We start from the raw sequence: 24679 nt of genomic DNA, 5'->3' as shown, positions 1-24679 counted from the left end.
TGGCGGTCCAGTGGTTAGGACGCAGTGCTTTCACTGCCGGGGGCCTAGGTTCATTCCTGGGGAACTAAGATCCTGCAAGCCGCACGTCACAGCCAGAAAAAGAAAAGTGTGCACAGATTAGGTGCTTTTGCCAGGGCTTACGAGTTTACAAATGCGTACGGAAATCTCTTCGTTTGAGAACAGGTCCCAACCACGTGCGTGATGTGCAGAGTCCGCTTCCCGTGTAGACACGCTGTTTCCCTGGTTCTCTGCATGTGGGCCCCTCTGTGCTCGTCCACCGTGGCCTGGGTCAGTCCGTCTCTGCCACCAGTCCTCCAGGCCCAGCCTGACTTCCGTGCCCAGGATCAGGACCGACCCCAGGAAGTGGGGTGTACGGACCATCAACTCAACCCACAGGTGCTTATCATCTTCCTTGACCTCATCCAACACTGCCCACTCTTTCACCCACCTGTGGTCTCGTGGGTTGCTCCAGACGCCACAGCCCTGCCCAACACTTCAGGCCCAGAAAATGCAAATTCTCATTCCCCTCACCTGGAAATCCTGGAACTTCTGGGAAACGTGCTTAGTATCCCAGTTCTTCTCAAGTCCCCCAGAACGGGGGCTCAGCTTTGCTTGCCCTCTGAGGGCCGCCACGCCCCCGGGCAGCTCGGGCACCTGCTCTGAGTCATCCATCTCCCCCTGCTGCCTTGATCTCGGCCGACTGGACCCCAAAGTGGCCACCTGGAGACCGGCCTGAGAGGGGCACTATGACCCCAACTCCAGGCCCATCCTCAAACTAGACATTTACTGCTAAGGATTTCTGAATATAACGCACACAGCTGGTCACAGGAGTCGATGGTCACAGGAAGCAGGGAACCGGACAAGTAAAGGCAGAAAAGGAGTCCCCAGGCCACAGGGAGAAGGGCGAAGAAGCAGCAGGACGAGAGGGGAGAGAGAGGACGTTCCGCAGTGACGGGTACCACCGTTTCTAGACGGAGAAGAGCTGGTTGCCAGGGTAACGCTCAACCTTGACCATCTTTCCCATCCCCGAGAGGCCTGTGGCAGCATCTCCCACCTCCCGTCTTTCTCTGGGTGTCCCCCCACCAAACCCCATCACCTGCAGCAACAGACCTTGGTCTCTGCTCTTCACCTTCTGAAATAGCCCAGCTGGCTCAGCTAGTGGCCTCCTGGGACTGCGATCCATCTGTGAGCCCTCGCACCCCACGGAGTCACACACCCAGGCCTGTCCTCAGAGCAGGCGGCCTGAGGCCCTCACTGGCTCCCAGGACTGGCTCAGGCCCTGGAGCAGGGAGACCTGAGCTCTGCGCCATCCTCTGAGGCGAGTGATGGGACCTGCAGCCGTTTCTCACCCATGAGCTGATGAAAGTGGCGCAGTGCTCAAAGGCCCACCAGACATCGCTGCCCGGGGCCACCCTCTGCTCCTCTGCCTGCCCCTCTCTGACCTCCTTCCCTCTCCTGTACAATCAGGACCGTAAGAGCCACGTCATGTAGGCCAGATCGTGTCTGACGCAAAACAAGGGGGTCGACATGAAACCCTCTGTGAACTTTAAGCCTTACCAACCAAAGCATTGGGCTTCCCAGGTGGCTCAGTGGTAAAGAGTCCACCTTCCAATGCAGGAGTCCCAGGAGACCTGGTTGCAATCCCTGGTTCATGACGATCCCCTAGAGGGGGAAATGGCAACCCACCCCAGTACTCTTGCTTGGAAAATCCCCTGGACAGAAGAGCCTGGCAGGTTAGAGTCCATGGGGTCACAAAAAGTCGGACACGACTGAGCATGCAATCAAAACAGGGTCCGGCAGCAGTGGCACCCCAGGAGTGAGTTACAAATGCAGAGTCTTAGGCCCCGCCCGGCCCTGCTATCCAGAATCTGCATTTCAGCAAGACCTGCAGGGGACTCGTCTGCAGTCAGAGACTGAGACGTGTGACTGAAAGAACTAGGAAAGCGCGCCTGACTGTTCTCAGGTCCCCACCAGCCCTCCCTCCTCCTCCCCGCCCCCAGGAGAGGCACTGCCCCCTTTCTGAAGTCTAGAGCTGGTGCTCCTAACCAGCTGGCTCATCCAAATCCCTTGGGCCAAACTCCAGGCCAATTAGGTTAGACTGCCTTGGGAAAAGGCCCAGCATCAGTATATTTTTCATTCCCCAGGCGCCTCTAATGCAGACTACCCTCCAACCACACTGTGGCTCTGTAACCTGGACTCTGTCGTCCCCTGGGGAGTTTGCTCCCGTACCACATGCCCCGTCTCTCTCTCCAGAGTGGACCCTCGCTGCCCCTCTGCTCTCTCCCTGCCTCCGCCTGCCCCCCTGAGCCCCCTCACGTCTCCACCCCCAGCTTGCTTTTCCCTTGGGCGCGCATCACTGTGCCCCGTGGCTCTGCCTTGACCAGAGCCCAGGGAATGCTCACCGACGTGGGGTTTTCACCTTGTACTCCTGCACTAAGTTGCTCAGTGATGTCCAACTCTTCGCGGCCCCATGGACTGTAGGCGCCAAGTTCCTCCATCCGTGGGATTTTTCAGGCAAGAACACTGGAGCGGGTTGCCGTTTCCTTCTCCAGGAGACCGTCCTGACCCAGGGATCAGAGCTTTATCTCGTGTTTTCTCTCTTGCGTTGACAGGCAGATTCTTTACCACTGAGCCGCCTGGGGAGCGCATTTTTAACCTTGTACGTGGACGGAGCCCTCTTCTGGAGGCGAACCTCCCCTTGATCGCGCCCTTTTTTCCAACTATCGCCCTACTTTCCTCTGGAGCCAGTGATGAGCCAGCCTCCACATCCTCGTTAGGGGACGAGGATGAGCCAGCTCGCCCCTGCCACCGCCTCTGCGGACACACCCCAGCCTGCAGACCCTCGGCCCCGGGCTGGAGGACTCTGCAAAATGTGGTTCGTTGTTAAGAGTTCACTGCTTTTGGGTAAACAAGGGAGAATTCTTCAAGGAGCCTCCAGTTTCCAGGGAACAAGAGATCAAAGAGTCACCCAGAGAAGGAAGGCAGGGTGGTTTGGGTCCCACCTGGGGAATGCCTGCCCGGGCTTTTTCCTCCTGTGGCAAATGAGCTGGGAGGGAGTTCCACCTGGGCCCGAAGCAGGAGCCAGACGGGACCAGGAGAACACACACGGGCAGACCTCGGAGACCCCGCGGGCTGGGTTCCAGACCACACAATAAAGCGGGTGTCCCGACAGAGCAAGTCACACACGGGCTTTGGTTTCCCAGGCATATGAGTTATGTCTGCACTTCACTTGTAGTCTATAAAGTGCACAAGAGCATGATGTCTAGAAAAACAGTGTGCATACTTTAATTTAAAATACTTTATTGCCAGGGGTCTTCCCTGGTGGTCCAGTGATTAAGTCCTCACCTTCCAGTGCAAGAGGCACGGGTTTGATCCCTGGTTAGGCGGCTCAGATCTCTCGCAGCCAAACAATCAAAACATAAAGCAGAAGCAATATTGTTACAAATTCAATAAAGACTTAAAAAAAAACTTTTAATGCTAAAAAAAAAAAAAAAGTTAACCATCATCTGACATCACAGGGTTGCCCCAAACCTTCAATTAAAAAAAAAACAAAAAAACAATCGCAGTATCTGCAAAGTGCAATAAAGTCAGCCTTTACTTCTTAAGGAAACGTGGATAAAAGCCCAGGGCTCCATCCCGTAGCTGAACAAAGGAATCAGAAGCTCATTGGTCTAGGAGTCAGTAGGGACGCTGCGGCTCTGTGATAGTCTCCTCCCTGCCACGTACACCCATCGCCTGCAGGAGCTGCCGTTCTGGAAGATAAGCCACTGCTCACCACTTAACCTTCAGTCACTTTGTTCACCAAGGATGTCATCAGTGCCTCCCCCCTGCAAGGAGAGAGGAACGCAAAAGGTCACCAGAGAAACACAAGGTCGTGACAGAGCCCCTGACCCGAGGACCCCCAAAGTCTAGAGGGGAAGAACAGACCATAAACAGATTACACAGTGATTGTTGTTGTTCGGTTGCTAGGTCATGTCCAACTCTGCGACCTCATGGACTGCAGCCTGCCAGGTCCCTCTGTTCCCCACTGTCTCCTGAAGCTGGCTCAGATTCATGTCCATTGAGTCGGTGATGCCGTCTAACCATCATGCGTTCTAACCTACAAAGTGCGGCCAGGGGTTGAACATAAAAAGGTAAGTTAAGTAACCAACCTCTGGGACACAGGGGAGGGACCTACCCAGCGGCCAGGAGATAAAGTGAGGTTTTTGATCCTGAGGGCACCAAAGCCCCAAGGACAAAAGCAGGGACTCACAGGGACTGCTGATCCCTTTCCTCTTTTGTTTTTTTCTTTCCATTCCCCGTACGTTAATTTACTGAAATGAGGAAATCAAAGACTACTGTTTTTAAGGGTTTTTGTCAAAACTCTGAAATGGCCGTACCGTTCCCACCTGCAACGGTGAGAACATCCTCTTCCACAGCCCCTCCTCCTCCTCCCCCTCCGTGAACCTTTTCCTAGTTGCCGCTTAGGAAATGGACAGCTCACCTTCTTACACTGCACTGTAGGTCACCAGCTGTGACCGAGAATCCAGTTTCCTGCAGAGACATGTTGAATGTGGCTAGGCTGCCTCACCCAAGCAGCTGAAACCCAGAGCAGAGGCCCAGTGTGGATGGGACTTCCCCAGATTCAGGGCTCTGGGAGGTATGTGGTGCTTCTGGAAACAGCACATCCCACCGGAGAGACCAGAGCCCAGTCAAATTCCTCCTCTGCCAGCACTGCACTGGGACCCTGGGAAGCTCAGCTCACTTTCTGAGATTTTGCTTCCTTGGCATCACAAGTTGGGGTTTCCAGGATGTGGAGGTTGAGATGGAGTTTGGCTTGCAGAGCATTTATTAGGCTCCCCCGGGGGTGCAGTGGTAAAGAATCTACCTGCTAATGCACCAGACTCGGGTTCGATCCCTGGGTGGGGAAGATCCCCTGGAGAAGGAAATGGCAACCCACTCCAGTACCCTTGCCTGGGAGACCCCACGGACAGGGGAGCCTGGTGGGCTACAGTCAGTGGGGTCATAAAGAGTCGGACACAACTGAGCACACGTGCTGAACACGGACACCTTCAGAGACGGGGGTGGAGCCGTCAAGTTCGGGCAGAAAGAGAAGCTGAACTTGGACAAAGGCTGAGCTGGTCCCATGGGGATTTGGGGAGCATGTGTTGGTCCATCAAGGCTGGGGCTTGGTGGCCAGGTTTTTGTCCTCCTGCTGGGATCCACCCGTGTACACAGCCCAGGGTATGTGTGACTCTGAACAAGAGGCTGATGGCTGCAGGCTCTCTGCTGACTGCATTCCTCAAGGCTGGAGCCACAAGCCTTTCCTTGGAGGCCCTGGGCAGGGCACCTCCAAGCCCGCCAGTCTTGTCTGTAGGAGGACAACAGTAGGACCTGCCCTATGCTGAGTGACGTTGAAATAAGCCCCGCATTCAGCGCACAGCACGCCTGGGGCTGAGTGGTGCCTGGCACCCGAGGAAACATGCGCTGTAATTGCCAGTGGCATCCCAGGCAGAATAAGATGGGAGGAACGTGGTTCCCTGTCTTTAACACATCCTGCGCAGACGGAGGGACCACATCACGTGTCAGGCACTGCTCTGTGACCGGAAGTGCTGGTCAAGGTTCCGTGTGGCCAGGGCCGCCCTCATCAAGAAGAGAACCTTTGAGCCAAGACTCGAAGGCGGCGAGAGGCAGGTGGGGAAGCTGGGCGGGCCCTTTGGAGAGCGCGTGCCTAGTGTTCAAGACCAGGGGGCAGAAACGGCCTGAGCAAGAGGGAGACAGAGCTGAGGTCAGAGATGATGAGACCACTTCCAGGTGGGGCTTTGTGCCGAAGGAAATCTCACTCAGGTGAAGTCAGATCTCACTGCCAACTCAGAGGCTCAGAAATGCAGGTGACACAGCCCAGTGATAAACAACACCCTGAGCTTCAATCAGCAAAATGAAGACTGTGGGAAACTCCATGGGAAAAACGACCTGGTTTCTTCAAAAACAAGCAAAAACTGGAAAATGGCAAGGAAGAAAAGGGAAAGCGGAGAGCTATAGATTAAATTTGAACACTTTGGCCACCTGATGAGAAGAGCCAACTCTTTGGAAAAGACCCTGATGCTGGGAAAGATTGAGGGCAGGAGGAAAAGGTGGTGACAGAAGATGAGATGGTTGGATGGCATCACTGACTCAGTGGACATGAGTTTGAGTAAACTCTGGGAGATGGTGAAGGACAGGGAAGTGGGCATGCTGCAGTCCATGGGGTTTCAGAGAGTCAGACATGACTTAATGACTGAACAACAACAAACAGATTAAAGAAGACAGGCATATAACAACCCCGCAATGTAAACCTTATTTGGATCCCAATTCAAGCAAGCAAACTGTCTTATCATCAGCATCATCAAACGCCCCATTTATAACTGCTCAGTGCTGAGCAGAAAAGTACTGATAATAAGGAATTATCCTGGAATCCAACCAGTCCACTCTAAAGGAAATCAGTCCTGGGTGTTCATTGGAAGGACTGATGCTAAAGCTGAAGCTCCAGTACTTTAGCCACCTGAGGTGAAGAGCTGACTCATTGGAAAAGACCCTGATGCTGGGAAAGATTGAGGGCAGGAGGAGAAGGGGATGACAGAAGATGAGATGGTTGGATGGCATCACTGACTCAATGGACATGAGTTTGAGTAAACTCCCCGAGTTGGTGATGGACAGGGAGGCCTGGCATGCTGTGGTTTGTGGGGTCGCAAAGAGTTGGACACCACTGAGTGACTGAACTGAACTGAACTGAACCCTGGAATGATTCAAGTGGCCACATGATCTAGGAAAGGGGGATGATGCATCTGGAATCTGCTGTGAGTTCAGGGCGGCTTCCATTCCCACAGCTGCAGACAAGTATTCAGATAATAACTCTGCTTCACTTTCCCAAATTCCTGTCTGAGGTGAGCAAAGAGGTGCAGCCGCAGGCTACTCTGGTCAGTACGGCCAGCAGGCCCGGGAACATTCCTAATCTGGCCCATCTCACCTCCCTTCCTTGTAATGTTGCATGAGAACCAAGAACTCATCCGCTCAGCCTCCGGCCGTGTGCAGGGCATAAGACGTGGTCATCACTCCCTGCCGTCCTCTCGCGGCTCTGAGGAAACACTTTGTCATCTGCTCAGGTCTGGGATGAGGAAGTCTCAGCTCAGCCTCTAACTAGACCTGAAGACTGACTCTTCTCCTGACCCCTTTATGCTTTCTTTTCCTTTCCTTGAAAGAAGGTTCACGCTCTGTCTCCCCTGCATGCCGAATGCTCTGTGTGTTGGAAGGCATGCCCCTAAGTCCCAGGCGGGATTTTCTTAAACGCTGTAGGTAGGAAGGCAGTCTCTGAATTAGATGGTTTCTACCCAGCGTCCCCGGTGGCTCAAGTGGTAGAGAATCCACGTGCAATGCAGGAGATGCGGGGGATGCAGGAGATGCGGGTTCGACCCCTGGGTCAGGAAGATCCTGGAGAAGGAAATGGCAACCCACTCCAGTATTCTTGCCTGGAAAATTCCATGGACAGAGGAGCCTGGAGGGCTACAGTCCACGGGGTCACAAAGAGTCAGACACGACTGAGGAACTGAGCATGCGCACGTGTGCGCGCACACACACACACACACACACACACACACACACATTGAACTTGGAATGCTCTTCCATTTGAAGCCAAGTTTGGATTTTAAGAGAATACAAAAATGTACCAAATGTTACCTTTTTTTGAATTTTGTAACATATGCTTTTTCCTTTTTAATTTCATTTCACTTTCTGTTATTTAAACCTAAATTCAAGCTGATAGGGAAGTATATCTAATAACGTGAACGATTATTGTTATTCCTGGAGTTTACCGTCAGTGAAATCTTGCAGCCTCAGAAGATGCTGGAATATCACTCTGCTCTCTTTAAATCCTTAAGGTGATTAATCTGGAGCTATATTTATATTTAACCTAAATTAAAAAGTTGGCTTAAAGCTCAACATTCAGAAAACTAAGATCATGGCATCCGGTCCCATCACTTCATGGCAAATAGATGGGGAAACAGTGGAAACAGTGACTGACTTTATTTTTGGGGGCTCCAAAATCACTGCAGATGGTGACTGCAGCAATGAAATTAAAAGACGCTTACTCCTTGGAAGGAAAGTTATGACCAACCTAGACAGCATATTAAAAAGCAGAGACATTACTTTGTCAACAAAGGTCTGTCGAGTCAAGGCTGTAATTTTTCCAATAGTCGTGTATGGATGTGAAAGTTGGACTACAAAGAAAGCTGAGCGCTGAAGAATTGAAGCTTTTGAACTGTGGTGTTGGAGAAGACTCTTGAGAGTCCCTTGGACTGCAAGGAGATCCAACCAGTCCATCCTAAAGGAGATCAGTCCCGGGTGTTCATTGGAAGGACGGATGTTGAAGCTGAAACTCCAATATTTTGGCCACCTGATACAAAGAGCTGACTCATTTGAAAAGACCCTGATGTTGGGAAAGATTGAGGGCAGGAGGAGAAGGGGACGACAGAGGATTAGATGGCTGGATGGCATCACTGACTCAATGGACATGAGTTTGGGTAAACTCTGGGAGTTGGTGATGGACAGGGAGGCCGGGCATGCTGCAGTTCATGGGGTTGCAAAGAGTTGGACATGACTGAGCGACTGAACTGAACTGAACTGATACCTACAATTGCTCTACTGTTGAACAGGCGGCCACAAATGGCTAGCGGCTATTGAGTATTTGAAATACAGATGGTCAAAACTGAGATGTGCTGTTACTATGAAAGGCACACTGGGTCTCCAACATTTTGCAAGAAAAAAAATGTAAATTATCTCAATAATTTTAAACTTATTACATGTTAAAATGATAATGTTTTACGTATATTTGGTTAAATAAAATGTCATTAAAATTTTAAAAATGCAATAGATAACTGATATTAAGTAAACCCTAATTTTCATCCATCAGAGGGAAAAAGAGAGAGAGAGAATATAGAAATCTAGCTCCGATTCCAATTATGCTGCCTTAAGATATCTACAGAAGAACAGGAATTGGGGAGAATGTGCTTCATCCAAAAGCTCATTAAAGGCACTTAGCTTCCCTTTAGGAATCTGCTGGTTGGACCTCAGGGTTTAAAAAGTGAGTTTATTTTGCTCAGCCTCGAATTGTCATTTGCATTTGGCATTAGCCTGTTAGGATGAGTAACTCCCTGCTTTCTTGCACCAAACACATGGCTCACATTTTAACATGAAAGTGCTTTTCTCCACCGTCCATGCCATTCTTCAAAATGGTGGAGAGAAATGGGAAGGAAATCAGGCATGGAAAAAAGAAAAACCCGCATGAAAAGACTCACTCCGTGTCCAGAGTGGAGAGTTCCTTTCATGCCTGCAAAACGAACGTGGGAGCCAGCCCAAGAAATAGAACATCCTGAACAATTAGAAAATGCTGCGTGCCTCTCCCCTCCAAGTAACGCCCGTCTGAACCTCAGTATCTCTTGGGGTCAAAAAAAAAACCCAAGTGGAAGAGAGAAAATCCAGGTCAGCTGCCACAGGAGGAAGCCTGGCCGGAAAACAAGTCCATCGGGACAGAGGGAGTGATTCAATCTGCAAGTCTGAACAAGACCCGAGTTCTTCAAAAGGGGGTGCAGCCTGCTGGAGACAGCAGTGGGGTGCCCTGGGGAATCTCAATCACCTTTTCTGAAAGGACAGCAAGGGATCCAAAGAGTTTCTGAGACGATGCACTTTTCTCACACAAAACACAAACTTCCCGCTGCAAATCCACAGCTTTTCCAAGTTAATGCAAAATTAATTGGAAAAGTTGTACCTGGCCCCTTCTCTTTCTACTGGGGATGTTTTATTAACCTAAAGTTTCTGAACGTACTAGTCTTTGAATAAATAAAATAGGAGAAAGTCTATATAAAAGCAAGGAGAAAGTATTTTTACGGAAGTAAACTAGACACAGATTCTGGGCTGCATACTTAACCATTAAGGACGCCCAGACACACAGCAGAAGCGGTGACCATTGCCATATCAACTCAACTAAACTAAATGCCTCTAACAGCCCATGTCCTGGACGCTTGATGTTGTCCAGAAAGAGCCCAGTGTTTTCACAATCACCATCTCATTCCTACGCACAACATCCCCTGACCTTCCATTTTGTAACTGTAAATAAGTTGGGTGCCAAAAGACTAACTGATTTGCCCCAGGTCACAGGGTCATTAGCCAGGACCTACTCGCCAGGCGAGTAGACATCGCTCACAGGAAGCCAGCTACACCTCGCTGGGCACAAAAATCATATTTTAGTGTTTCAGCAACCATTTTGGACATGATCTTTCACCCCCAAACCACATTATAATAGAGTTGTCACTTCTGTTCCAAGAAGGCTCTTTGAAGGTACAGAGTTCAACAAGCTCTTCCTTCACCCAAACAGGTTTGCCCAGCCCTCCCCGTTCAACAGGTGGGAGGAAGTGAAGGCTGGGAACCAGGACCTTCAAACACAGCCAACTCAAAACAGAGTCCAGTCAACACCGCAGCAAGTTTCCCCACCCCAGGTATTTGGCTGATTCCCACTGGGTACGTAAGGCAGAACCTTTGTGCTTGGTGTAAATGGCAACGAGCCAGTGAGACCCCTAAGACGCATCCTCCATGTGCCCTAACACCAACCCCTCCCTACAGTGCCCTTCAGGAGCATGTCCCAGTTCTCGGCCCCAGCTATCCTGAACCGAAGCCAGTCAGGGAGTGTGCCTCCCACCTCCAGGCCTGAGCAGACGCACACTCCTGCTTATCCAGCCCACTCATCCTCCATGTTATCTGCCACTGCTTCCAGGAAGCCTTCCTGACCTCCCTAGACCATATGTTTCCATAGTGCCCCATCTCACTTCTAGTATAGACTTCAAGACAGCACCCTATATGGTAGCGTGGGGTGAAAGTGTTAGTCTCTTAGTCATATCTGACTCTTTGGACCCCACCAGGCTCCCCCATCCATGGAAGTCTCCAGTCAAGAATAATGGAAGGGTAGCCATTCCCTTCTCCAGGGGATCTTCTCAACTCCCAGGATCAAACCTGGCTCTCCCCCATTGCAGGCGGAGTCTTTACAGTCTGAGCCATCAAGGAAGACTGTTAATTTGTCTGTATCCCTGACCTAGACTGTGAACTCCATGAGAGCAGGGGCCAGGTCTGCCTTTGTTTTTATACTCCCAGCACCTAGCATAGTGCCTGGTTGTGACTAAATAATTGATTGAATATTTGCAATCAACAAGCATGCATGGCTTACTGTTAGGGCAGGCTTGCTGCTAGACCCCGAGGATGGAAAGATGAAGGAGTTATATCTTCTGTCTTCAGGTCAATTATGATCTTTTAATCTGTGATGCTTTTTATCTTTATTTTACAAAAACACAACTACCAGACTTCCCTGGTGGTCCAGTGGCTAAGACTCCATCCTCCCAAAACCAGGGGACCCGGGTTCCATCCCCGGTCAGAAAACTAGATCCCACATGCTGCAACCTGATATGGTGCAGCCAAATAAATAAATAAAATAAATATTTTAAAAAAAAACACAGAAGAAGGAAACGGCAACCCACTCCAGTATTCTTGCCAAGAGAACCCCATGGATGGAGGAGTCAAGCAGGCTACAATCCATGGGGTTGCAAACAGTCGGACATGACTTAATTAAACAACAACAGCAAAAATTATATAACACAGGGAACTATATTCACTACTCTGTGATAAGCCATAAGAGAAAAGAATATATGTATGTATGTATCTGAATCCCTTGGCTGTATAGCAGAAATTAACACATATAAATCAACTGTATTTCAATAAAACTTTAAAAAAGAAAGCACACACAAACACATACCCTACATAGTGGGTAACTGAGGAGACGGGACCCAGGGAGCCTCAGAGCTGGTTACAACCAGAACAAGGACCTCCTTCCCTCTGGTATCAGGGATGTTCCTGAAATGTTTAAACTCAGATCGGCTTTAAACTGCTGCTTCGTGAGAACTAACAAATAGATGGGAATATTCTAGGCCACAAAGTAGCATCATGCCTTGAGGCCAGCTAGATGGCCAGCTCCCCAGAACAATGAGATTCCAAATGCTCATCTGAATAGGGACAAAAGTGGAAAGAGAGAGAGAGAGATGAGAGGTACACTGTTTTCCTTTCTTTGCAGCTGTCCATTCCAAAAAGAACTGCAAATAACAGAGAGCCTCCACGCCTGCCTCTTCAGCCGTTGGGACGTGAACAGCCCTGACCTCCTTGAGCCTTCCTGAGTGGCTTCCCAAATTTGCCCCCACCCACCACCTTGTCATGAGACCCTCCTCAGTCGCTCTCAAAGTATGGTCCAGGGACCAGGACCAACGGCATCACCTGAGACCTTGTGAGAAAGACAGATTACCTGGCCCCTCCCTGGACACACCGAACCAGAAACGCTGGGCCGGGGCCAGGCCATCTGTGTTTTAACTGCCCCTCCCTCCCCCCCCCCCCCAGCCCCATATGAGTGTGACGGGGTCTCACATTTGAGAACCACCGCCTGGTTCTCTGTGTCCAGGGCGCTGGCCGCTTGTGGATTCTCTTATTTGTTTATTTGAATGCCTAATATACCTCTTGTCCTCTCTCCCTGGAGTGGACACTGCGGGACGACCGGGAACTCGCCGGCCTTGCTTGGAGCTGTGCATCTTCCGAGGCTGAGGACAGGCCGCCACGTCACGGTGCTCGGTAAACATTTGTCGAGCAAACAAACAAACCTTCCTCTTTCTGCTTGTTTTTCCCCCAGTTTCCCGGGAACTGGCAATCTCAGAAGGAGTTAAGCCTCCCTCGTGAGTCATGTGGGCCAAGTCTGTTTATCTGTCGGTGGGTGATAAGCCTCCAAGGACGGGAGCTGCGACGCCACCTGGCCCCCTTCAGCACACTTTCCCCCAAGTCTCCAGAACTCGCTCACAGCTGTCAGAATTCACTGTTCCACACAGCAGAGGCCTGACGTGTTTCCCAGAGTCGAGACATCACGGGCCCAGCGACAGGGTGCGGGCTGGCCCAGGAAAGCCCTTCTACAGGGGAATCGACCCTCCAGCATCAGCCATGGACGTTGACCTCTCACCCAGCTCTGACCCAAAGCCCTCTCTTTTTTTTAAACTTGTTACTTTGTCCTGGGGTATAGCCCACTAACAATGTTGTGATAGTTTCCCGTGAACCGCGAAGGGAGTCAGCCACACTTAAGCACTGTGCTATGCTGGGTCGCTCCGTTGTATCCGACGCTTCTGCAACCCCATGGACTGTGGCCCACCAGGCACTTCTGTCCATGGGATTCTCCAGGCAAGAAGACTGGAGTGGGTTGCCATTTCCTTCTCCAGAGGATCTTCCCGACCCACGGATCAAACCTGAGTCTCCTGCTTTGCAGGCGGATTCTTTACCTCTGGGCCGCCAGGAAGTCATATATGTACACGTATCCATTCTCCCCTAGAACCCCCTCCCATCCCGGCTGCCACAGAACAGAGCAGAGTCCCCTGTGCCAAAGCCTTTCTGGAAATTCACAAATGCACTGTGGCTCTCAGGCCCCTCCCCAGCACGGGTCAGGCCAGTGGCAGCGTTTCACTCAAACACCTGGGCAGCAGGGAAGGAGAAAATGAATTTCAGGAGAGGAAAACTGAGCGAGCTGAAGGGCCAGGTTAAGAGGACTCTGGGCTCCGGGCTTCCCCAGCCTCCAGCCCTGGGTCACCACGCCCCGCTTCCTGGGTTTGCCTGGGGCCCTCCTGGATGGTTAATATTAACCCGGGGGATGAGCACCCTTGCGGGTTCTCGGGGCCTCCGAGGCAGGTGGGATGCTGACTCATTGCCACTGCGGCAGCCACGTGTCTCCACAGCTCCCAGCAGGCTGGCGGGCTGGCTCCGTGCTGAGCAAAGTGGGCCCCCTGGTTTTGCGTCTCCATCAGAGGGAGTGAGAAGGAAGTTCCCGAAGCATCCCTTGATTGGCCCCCTGTGGCCCACTCTGCCTTCTGCATCTTCAAAGGTTTATCCAATTTTCCCCAATCATGTCAGTTCCCACACAAGGGAGGTGGGTGTTGTGGGTGCTGTGCCTGGCACAAACTAGATTAACGTCTCCTGGGTTGTAATGTGTCTGCAGAAGGCTGAGTCCCTCCAGCTAGCTCCTGCGGGTTCCAGAAGCGAAGTCCAGTCTGCTCGGCCCCTACCCTCAGCCCTAGCCCACCCTGCCCCCGGGGAAAGGACCTGAGGCTGGCTTTACGCCAGGCGTGTCAGCAGATCTCCGACAAGGGTGGAGAAGCTGGGCACCAGCCACCCATCTTACTGCTCACGTGCACCTCCCACTGAAAGCTGAATTAAAATGAAAAGGCTGTGGGCACTTGAGGTTATGGAAACCGACGACTTTATAAACTTGGCACACGTGGAAATAACAGGAGAGCGTGGGGGGCCTAGTGATGTAGAATCACATTATTCTGAATGGAAGCACTCACGCCCAAGGCAGACGGGTCTGCCCTCCTGCTTCTCCAGATGACTTTAAAGCCCCCCAAATCATGGCCAGGCTGACAGCTCTGGGGACAATGGCATGAACACACCCGTCCCCTCCGCTGACACTCCCGCCCCAAAGGAGCTTTGAAACCTCAGTTCTAAGAAGGCCACTCTCCACCCTGACCTGTCAGTCGAGGGGGATGGACACGTGGCCAGGGTCAGGGCGAGGTGGGGGGTGCGGAGGGGGGGGGTGCGGTCAGCACACAGCCAGAGTGAATCCAGCCCGGGCCTTGGCCCTGAAACAGAGGCTGAGACCCCACTGTTCCTGCTGAGCTGAAACACCCGAGTGCCGTGGCTTGTGGGTGCAAGCTGAGCTCGCCTTCTGATTCATGCCGTTATTAAATCAGCAAGTTGGACAAGAAGCAAAATCAGCCAGGACCCAGCACTCGGGCAAAAGCTAAAGAGTGCGTGGCGGACTGGATGGGAGGGGAGCTTGGGGGAGAATGGATCCATGTAGGGGTACGGCTGAACCCCTTTGCTGCGCCCCTGAAACCATCACAACACTGTTATAACCAGCTATGTGTGTGTGTGCTTGCAAAGGTCTGACTCTTTGCAACCACATGGGCTTTAGCCTGCCAGGCTCCTCAGGCCATGCTCTTCTCCAGGCAAGAATACTGGATGGGTTATCATTCCCTCCTCCAGGGGATCTTCCGGACCCAGGGATCGAACCCATGTCTCCTGAGTGCCTTACGTGGCCAGGTGGATTCTTTACTACTAAGCCACCTGGGAAACCCATTAATCAGCCATACTCAAATATAAAATCAAAAATGCTTTTTTAAAAAAATTAAAAAGAAATTAAAGAGTGTAGCCCCAGAACACGTGGACAGACTGGATGGATAAGTAGAAGGGGTGAATGGCCCAGATGATGCTGCAAGTCCCTCCAGAGCCCGGGGCTCCCTCTGGACCACATTCGCCTCTCCAGGGAGACGCCACTTCCCCCTGCATCACACAGTTTCCATGCGTCAAAGCCAGCCAGTGGGGGCACTGACACCTCTCACCAGCTTGGAGCACGCTGCTGACACCTGGCCTGCAGGCCGGTGAGCTGCACGGGGGCCTGGGGCCTGCCCTTTCTGCCGTGACCCCTGTTGCAACAGTGGGTCAAAGTTCAGAAGCAGCCAGGTGAAAACATCAGTCACACGCTGCCCCTCTCCTGGCAGATAAGCCCAGCAAGAGAGAAAACAGTTCACAGCACCCCTGTCCTCCCAGCGGCTTCGCTTAGGAAACCCTCGAACCAGACTTCCTGGTGCTGAGCCCCAGTTACAACAGGATTCACGGAATTTTAATGTTTTTTCCAAAATAAACAGTGAGCCCGTGCTTTATTTTTTAACACATTGCTTCAACATCCAGCTAACTTTTTTTATTGAAGTATACTTGATTTAAAATGATATGTTAATTTCTGTTGTACAGCAAAGGGATTGTTATATGTATATACATTTTTAATATTCTTTTCCATTAGGGTTTATCACAGGATATTGAATATAGTTTTCTGTGCTGTGCAGTAGGACCTTGCTGTTTATCCATTTCCAGCTGATTTTTATTAGTTTGTTTTTATTCAGTTTATTTAAATAGTAGCCCCCCTCCAAAAAAGTGTTCACCCATTTCTTATTTTTAGTAAAATAAACCACTGGTCTGCCAAGGGGTGTTTTCAGAGATAAGGTCACAGAGGTTCTCCTTTCAGGCTGCTCATGGGTCAGGGCTCGGGGTCACCAAACAAATCCTGTTGGATCAGTGAGTCACCCCAAGCTCCGGGAGCTGGCAGGAAGGACATGGGTGTCAGGCTTTTCTGAGGGGACCTGAACTTTGTCCTGTAGTCAAAATGTTCAGCTGAGCCCAGAATCATCAGCTAAGCCTCCCACAGCCCTCAGAGGAGGAGTTGTAACTGGGTTTAACTGGTTGAGAAAAAAAGAGCAAGAGGGTACAGAAATGGCGCCCCAGACTTATGAGCTCACAGCGGAATTCCCCAGAGAAGTTAACAGGGATACAGAGCAGTCAGACTCAAAAGGTCTCCAGGATGGTCAGCCTTTAGGTGCAAAATGGGTGCTTTGGATTTTAAAAGACAGGAACAGGAGAAAATTCCAATGGCCTGTGGGTTTGGGACGGGCTCGTGAGAGACAGGACTGCATAGTAATGGGAACCATCTGCTGTTCTCCAGACCCATCCCACCCGGCTCACACTTCCTCTTTCCACACGCCCCGGCCCCCGGGCCATCTCACCCACAGCTTCCACAACCGACACCCACAAATCTCTGTCTTCAGCCCAGGCTGTCGGAATCCATTCCCAAGCACAGCACAGACCCCCCGACAAAGAATGATCTGGTGCAAAATGCCAACAATTCCGGAAACCCTGTTGAGATGCAACTCCATCACCCCTCCCTCTCTCTGCTCCCCAGAAGCTCCTCTTTTCTCCACGGAAGACGGAGAAGCAGTCTCTCTCCATGAGGGTCAAGAGTCTGCAGTAGCCTCTATCACGGCTTACTGTCAGTGTCTCCCCTCTTCTGGGGGCCAAGCAATCTGTCTTCTCCTTATATCGCTGGAACATGGTGCATAGCAAGGTCTCAGGGACTGATGTGCAAAGAGAAAAGTGTGAGCCTGACTCTGGCCAGAAAACATTATTGTGTTGAGAATAATACCGCTGCCGCCTCCACCACCCTCATCACCAATCACAGCATCTCCTATCTGCACTACAATTAGTGGCGTTTCATATATAAAGAGCACAAACTGCCCAGCATCACAGAGGACATGGAGTTTTACACGGATTGTTTTTCTGCTTCAGCTTACACAAGAAAGACTGCTGCCAAGCCAGCACATCAACGTCAAAAGAGTATTTCAAATACCAACAACAGCTCTTAACCAATCACACATGCACAAAAAAATCTACCCACTCTCAGTACATGTTCTGCCTTGTGAAAAGTGAGGAAATAAAGCATCAGCCATAAGAAAAATTATTGGAGAAATTGTTAAAAAAAAAAAAGAGAGAGAGAATCCCAGGAACTATCGCCCTCTCTCTTGGCGAGGATGAGATGATTGGATGATCACCGACCTAATGGACGTGAGTTTGAGCAAACTCCAGGAGATGGTGAAGGACAGGGAAACCTGGTGTGCTGCAGTCCGTGGGGTCACAAAAAGTCGAACACCGCTGAGCGGCTGAACACAACAGCAGCAACTCTTGGCCACAAAGCGGTGAAAACTTACCACAGATCGTGTGGAAAGAAAAAGGTGAATCCTCCCTAAACTTCCTCCGCTCAGCTGACTTACTCTTCCAGATTCCAGGAGGCTAATGGACGTCAGCAGTAGGAAAGCAAATATGTGAAAAACTGAGAAAAACATTTAAAAAATCTGCTTTGGTCTCACCCAGCTCAACCGAGTGGCTCCTTTGTACCTCCCAAAAGGAGGCTCAGGATGCAGATACCTGGACATTCTCACCACGGACCCATCCTGCCAGAAAGCTCTTTATCCGGGAACCTGACAATCACCCAGCCAGAGAAATAAGACCCACAGTGAGGCAGCAGAGACGTTAAAGCCAAATGTGAAGTGGATATAAGAAAAAACAAACATAAATTCAACACCAAAGAAACTAGTACAGATCATGGACCTCCCGCTTTGTTACGTGTGGATTTCTGTTCTATTTGTAAAGGGATCATGAGGCCCAGGCCAAAGGGGTGTGGGTGGAGAACCTCAGGGTCACTGCTGACCCCCGGCATCCCCTGAGAAGCCACATGGAAGGGCCAGGTGTGGGGCTACCTGCTGCGCGCCCCCACTCTTGAGGGTGCAGCTCCATCTCAGGAATCTGCCCAGGTGCTAAGATCACATGTACATCCCTTGAGTTTATTCACTAGAAGAGAAGGTCACTTTCAGTAGATGATGAGAAGTTTGGTTTATCTTGACCAAATATTTTTATGTATTGAACCTCTCAACCCAAAGCTGCTGCCCTTCCCGCCCAGTTGGATGGGAAAAGATGGAGAAAAAACATCTTTACATGGTGAATAATGACCCATGTGCCATTGTGCTTTGTAGAATGTGTATCTGTGTTTATTTATAGCTTTAACAGAGCATGGGAAGGTATCCAGTAAATCACTACACCATAACAAAGACGCTGCCATCCCTGGCAAGAGTATAAGATGGTACAGTCACTGTGGAGCACACATCAGCAATTCCTCAGAAAGTTACACACAGAATTCCCATACGATCCAGCCATCCACTTTTAGGCGGTTGCCCAAAGCAGTCACCTGTCAATGAGGGCGATGGTTTTGATGGTCTGGGTGGGGAGGATCAGAGTCACTAAGGGTTTGGTGCGTTGGTCTCAGGGGGAGGAGTAGCTTCAAGCAGATACCACTTGTCCTTTCTTTTTCTTTTTATCTTGGCAAAAATCATGTGTGTGAAATTTACCATTTTAACTCCTTAAGCATCCATTTCAGTGGCTTTAGGTACATTCTCCTTGTTTTGCCACCATCACCACCACAAGTGTCTCCAGAGTTTTGCATCTCTCCCAGCTGACTCATCAAACATTAACTTTCCACCCGGTTCCCTTTACCCCCTGGGACCACCATTCTACTCTGTCTCTGTGAATCTGACTGTGCTGGGCACTTCACAGAAGCGGTCAAAGGCAGCATCCGTCCCTTTGTATCTGGCTTATTCAGGGAGCATAATGTCTTTAAGGTTCATCCATGGTGCAGCCTAAGTCAGAATTTCTTTCCTTTTTTAGGCCAAATAATTTTCCATGGAATGAGTACACCTCATTTTGTTTATCCATTCATCTGTAGATAGACTCGGGTTGTGTCTACCTTTAGGCTGCTGTGCAGACTGCTGCTATGAATGCTGATGCACAAAAATCTCTGTTTGAATATATCTCCTAAGTGAAGGAGAAAAGACCAGAAGAGCCCTTATCTTCCCTCCCTGAGTTGGTAATCTGAAGAGTGTCAGTATAAATAAGCCAAAGTGCTGGAGTACCTGGCACAATTACTGACGGGACAAAGCTGACTCTTTCAGCGCTCCAAGGCCCTCCTGGGTGAAGGTAGGAGATGGTCCCTCTGAACTGTGTATTCTACAGTTCTTACTATAGTTAAGAGGGAGACCTGGGTGTTGGTGTCAGTGGGAGAGGATAGGAACTCGTACAGAGCAGAAAGAGGTAGAGGAAAGGCACAAAAAGTCCCATAAACCACCTGGAGCAGCAAATTGGACTGTAACCACTGTGTCCGTGACTTACTAGTCCAAGGAGTCAGGGTTGCAGGCAGGAGGGAGGGAATTTGTGTTTCTAAAAATTCTTGCCACCAAATTGTAGCCTCTTTCTTATCTTAGGGGCGGCTTCCCTTATAGCTCAGTTGGTAAAGAATCTGCCTGCAATGCAGGAGACCCGGGTTTGATTCCTGGGTTGGGAAGATCCCCTGGATAAGGAAATGGCAACCCACTCCAGTATTCTTGCCTGGAGAATCCCAGGGACAGAGGAGCCTGGAGGGCTACAGTCCATGGGGTCGCCAAGGGTCGGACACGACTTAGCGACTAAACCACCACCACCAACTTAAACCAGCAGTGTACAGCATTTATCACAGCGGCAAAAAAAAAAAAGATTACATCAACCCCAGAAGCTCTAACAACATGCCAGAGGGGGAGGGGAAGGGATTTAGGGTCAAACCTTAAGGCGCTTCTTCTGAAGAATAGCAGTTGTTCTGTGCTTTTAGCTGTGTGTTTATGGTCAGACTTTCCACCTGCTTCATAGATGGCAAGGCAGCAGGCAGACAAGACAGAAACCCACTCTCAATGCTTCGTGATGCAAAAAATATGAGCCCTTGAAAAAACAAGTTTCTACATACTACTTGATAACGCTTTCCTATCTCCTTCAACAAAAAGTTTGAAGTTAAAAAGATACACAGAAAAAACGTTCTGTGAGATTTAAATGGCTGGGTAACCACTGGTTTTCTTCTGTACTGGTCAGCTTGGAATGCCATAACAAAAAACCAAGACTAGGGGCTTAAACAACAGATGCTTATGTTCTGACAGGTCTGGAAGCCCAAGATCACGGTCCCAGCAGGGTTGGGTCCCAGGGAGGCCTCTCTTCCGGGCTTGCAGACAGCCGCCTTTTCACTCAGTCCTCACCCAGCCCTGCCTCTGCTTTCACGCAGAGGCGAGAGAGAGTCCTGCGATCTCTTCCTCTTCTTACGAGGACACCAGTGCTATCACATTATGGCTGCCTTGTGACCTCCGTCAACCTTAGTTACTTCCTCAAAGGCCAAATTTCCAAACTCAGCCAAACTGGGGGTCCGGGCTTCAACATATGAACAGGGACGGTGGGGAGGGACACAATTCAGACCATAATAATTTGCTAGCCTGTTTGCATAGAAATCTACAGTTTTCCAAGCACTCTCATGTACATCCTCATCTTTAATCCTCCGGATAAATTTGGAGATGGACCAGACAGGTGTTACCCCCATCGAACAGAGGAGGGGCCTGAGGGTCGGGCGGTCCACGACTCGCCCAGGGACAGGAAACTGACAAGTGGCCGAGTTAGGGTTCAGATCCAGGGCTGAGAGACTTCAGGGTCTTTAGCAAAAATAAATTATTGACTCGTTCAATTAAAAGAATATATATTTAGTGCTTGCTATGCCACTTCATGGTGGCTCAGAGGTTAAAGCGTCTGCCTCCAATGCAGGAAACCCGGGTTCGATCACTGGGTCAGGAAGATCCTCTGGAGAAGGAATAACCCACTCCAGTACTCTTGCCTGGAGAATCCCATGGACAGAGGAGCCTGGTAGGCTACAGTCCACGGGGTCGCAAAGAGTCGGACACAACTGAGTGACTTCACTTTCACTTTCACTTTCATGACACTTCATGGGGCAAGTCCAAAAAATGAGAGGCCCCACACAAGTTGAACGGCATCACCGACTCAATAGACATGAATTTGAGCAAAGTCCAGAAGACAGTGAAGGACAGGGAAGCCTGCAGTCCATGGGGTCACCATGAGTTGGACATGGCCTAGCAACACAGGTAAAAAGCACGTGGTCTTAGGACCCAGACACCTGCATGTATGTGCACCTGTGTCCAGGAGGTGTGTCCAGTCCCCTGACACTCCCCTTCATCCTTTCTGGACCTGGTTTAGGTAACCCCTTGTCCCCTAAAGCCTTGTAGCCCACGAAGAACTTTCTCTCTGGAATTCTGGTCTCCATCACTCTTTTGAAAACAAATACCTTTCTGCCTGGAAAGTGATTTCAGCTTTCATGTATTTATACCCTGCTTCCCCAGCTGAAGCCATTCCCACCTCTATACAAGTCCAATTGTGCCTTGCAGCAGTTCCAGGTTTTTTTTTTTAAGTTTTCCCTGAATCTCAGCTATCTGCCAAGAAAGAATTATTTCACTGATAACAACCTAAATCTCAGTGACATTACAATGTCCTTCTCCCAAGGCTGAAAAAGCATGAAACAGAACACTATGAATCTCCTGGTCCTCGAATCAAACATCCCATTCTCGATCATCCAGGGCTTGCATGCCTGCAGGAAAAGTACTCTGAACATTCCTTGCCTTGGTTTTTGCTTTCTTCTAGGAGATTTTCCAGAATAAAGAGCTCTTGCTAGCTGGCACTTCATGGGCATGGGGAGAGGGAGAAAATGTCCCTCCCCAAAGAGTAGCGTTGTGTGGTTATAGATACCTAGAAACAGAGGACCGAAGGCTTAGTGATCCAAAGTGTGTGTTAGTCACTCAGCCATGTCCACCTCTTTGCGATCGCGTGGACTGTAGCCTGCCAGGCTCCTCTGTCCATAGGATTCTCCAGGAAAGAATTCTGGAGTGAGTAGCCATTCCCTTCTCCAGGGGATCTGCCCAACCCAGGGATCAAAACTGGGTGTCCTGCATTGCAAGAGGATTCCTCACCCTCTGAGCCACACCAGGGAAGCCTTTAGTGATCTGACCATGTGTTAAATTTCAAGCGAACCCTAGGCAGGGAGGTAAGCCCTGTGTGCTTGCTCTCGGTCTAGCCAACACCAGCCCTAAAGCATTGGAAAAACAGACACACAACTAGCTAATACCAGAGATGGGCATGCTCTGTAAAATCTGGATTCTGGAAGTTATTCTCTTTTGGGCTGGTAAACACATATTGAGATTTACAATATCTTGAGTTCATCAGGTTAACTAAATATTAACATAAGAGTCTTGCATGTGTGTTCACTCACTCAGTTGTGTCTACCTGTATGTGACCCCGTGGACTGTAGCCCACCAGGTTCCTCTGTCCATGAGATTCTCCAGGCAAGAATACTGGAGTGGGTTGCCATGCCCTCCTCCAGGGGATCTTCCCAACCCAGGGACTGAACCCGCATTTCTTGCATCTCCAGCAATAGCAGGTAGATTCTTTACCACTTATTTCAAGATGGTCATAATAGAGCATCAGACCCAAGGCAGGGCTCTTCTAAGTCGGGGACCAGCGCAACGACACAGATTGCACGCTCGTGAGTCTGGTTCATTTCATCTCCCTGAACTGTAAAACTCTCCTATGTAGAGTGAAGATGATAGTCCTCACTTCCTGGTGGTCTCAGGAGGATGAAATGATACACACGTGTGTGATATGCCTGACACACAGTAAGAACTCTGGGCCTGCGAGATTTTTTTCCTGGCTGCTCACCTCCTTTTGCTCTCAGAATTCATAGTGATTCCCACTCCACAGGCTCTACTGCCGGCAACCAACAAGTCCTTAGGAAAAGTCAGGGGTAGTCCCGGCTTGTCTAGTAAAATTGGTTTCAGACTAGGCCCTCATTAAATGATATGCTTTAGACACTCTCAGCAAATATAGCTGCAAAAACAGGAAAGAAAGCAAAGTTAAAGGAAGCTTTCCTTCCCGAGGAGCCAGCTTCCAGGTGTCATATTGGCCCACAGTCTACTGCTAACACTGCTGTGTCGTGCTGTAAACAACATATTCTACCAGGACCCTCGTGGGCACAGAAACGAAGAGCCTGAAAAGATCAGGCAGATGCTGTGTGTCGCAAATTTGTCAACTTGGTCTTTTGCATGTTTATTCAATCCCTGTGCAACTGGGGCCGTTGTGATGAAAGAATTAAAGAAAACTGTGTTCTTTTTTTTTTCCCCTTCTCTCTCTTTTTTTAAAAAAAAGTTTATTTACATTTAAATAATCTTTACACTTTATTTTGAACACTTAGGATAACTAGAACTAATTTTTGCACATGATAAACCAAGGGTCTAAACTGCTTCTTCTTTTCCATAAAGATATCCTGCAGACTCAGCACCATTTATTAAAAATACAGTCCTGTCTCTCTGCACTTCAGGAATTCTATTTTTTTTTTAATTTGAGTATCATTCGAATCTTGGGTTTGATGTGCATGCCCACAATGAGATAAAATAAATGAGTAATTATAGGATATTCTTATTATATTATCACTTGTATTTTTCAGATCAGGATTTTCAGTATGAAAGGATAGATCAATTTAATATATAAAATGCAAGCTGAAAAATATTCATCATACTAGTCATAAACTTGAATTAGAAGTTCCAGTTATAAACTCATGATACTTTTATCTTATTTTTATCTTAAAAATGTATATATTGCCTTATATTATGTAATATATATAATACATAATATTACACTATATATAATTACACTATATTATATAACTTTTATATATAATATATGTAATATATATTATATTATAATATATAATATAATGTTATATATATATATATATATATATATATATATATATATATCTCCTAGCTCTGTTCACTGAAGAGACCTAAAAACAATGGCCAATCAGTAGCAATCAACATTATTTGTGGCCAGATCATGGTCTTGAAATGCCAGTTCTCACTAAAAGAAACCAGGGCTTCTTGGAGGAATGACTGATTCTGGCCTGAGGTTAAAGCTAGTTGGTCATCTTCAGAGAATGACAGGGTCAAAAGGAACCAACTCATGATCTTGAAAACTAATGACTAAAAGGAAGAAAGCAAAATCGAACACTTATCCTGCCTTTCTATTATGAGCTGAACAACTGGGCAACCCAAAAGTAGGTGAGGTGAAGAGTATCTTTATTAAATTTTTGCAACTAAAAAATTTTTTTTAAATAGTAAAATTAGAAGATCATCGTTTTGCAATCCCCAATAAATTAATGCATTTAGATAACAATTGCCAATGGCTGCAATCATCACACAAATAGACAAGCCGAACATCCTGATAAAAGAGCATCTCATAGGTGATGTTGTGTGTGTCATAACGC

General features: G+C 49.1%; 1 long non-coding RNA gene across 1 annotated transcript; it reads right to left on the bottom strand.

Annotated features, from left to right (window-relative positions):
- Nucleotides 1-3283: 3283 nt before the first annotated feature.
- On the bottom strand, nt 3284-12992 carry LOC122697850. The gene is made up of 4 exons (XR_006342186.1): nt 12556-12992; nt 4484-4533; nt 3928-4099; nt 3284-3827 (listed from the first exon to the last, which is right to left on the bottom strand). It is a non-coding gene; the product is annotated as an uncharacterized LOC122697850 (long non-coding RNA).
- Between the last annotated feature and the right edge of the window lie 11687 nt (nt 12993-24679).

Source organism: Cervus elaphus, chromosome 7 (genome assembly GCF_910594005.1).
Source record: "Cervus elaphus chromosome 7, mCerEla1.1, whole genome shotgun sequence".
NCBI classification, from domain to species: domain Eukaryota; kingdom Metazoa; phylum Chordata; class Mammalia; order Artiodactyla; family Cervidae; genus Cervus; species Cervus elaphus.
This window is presented reverse-complemented; position numbering and strand designations above follow the sequence as displayed.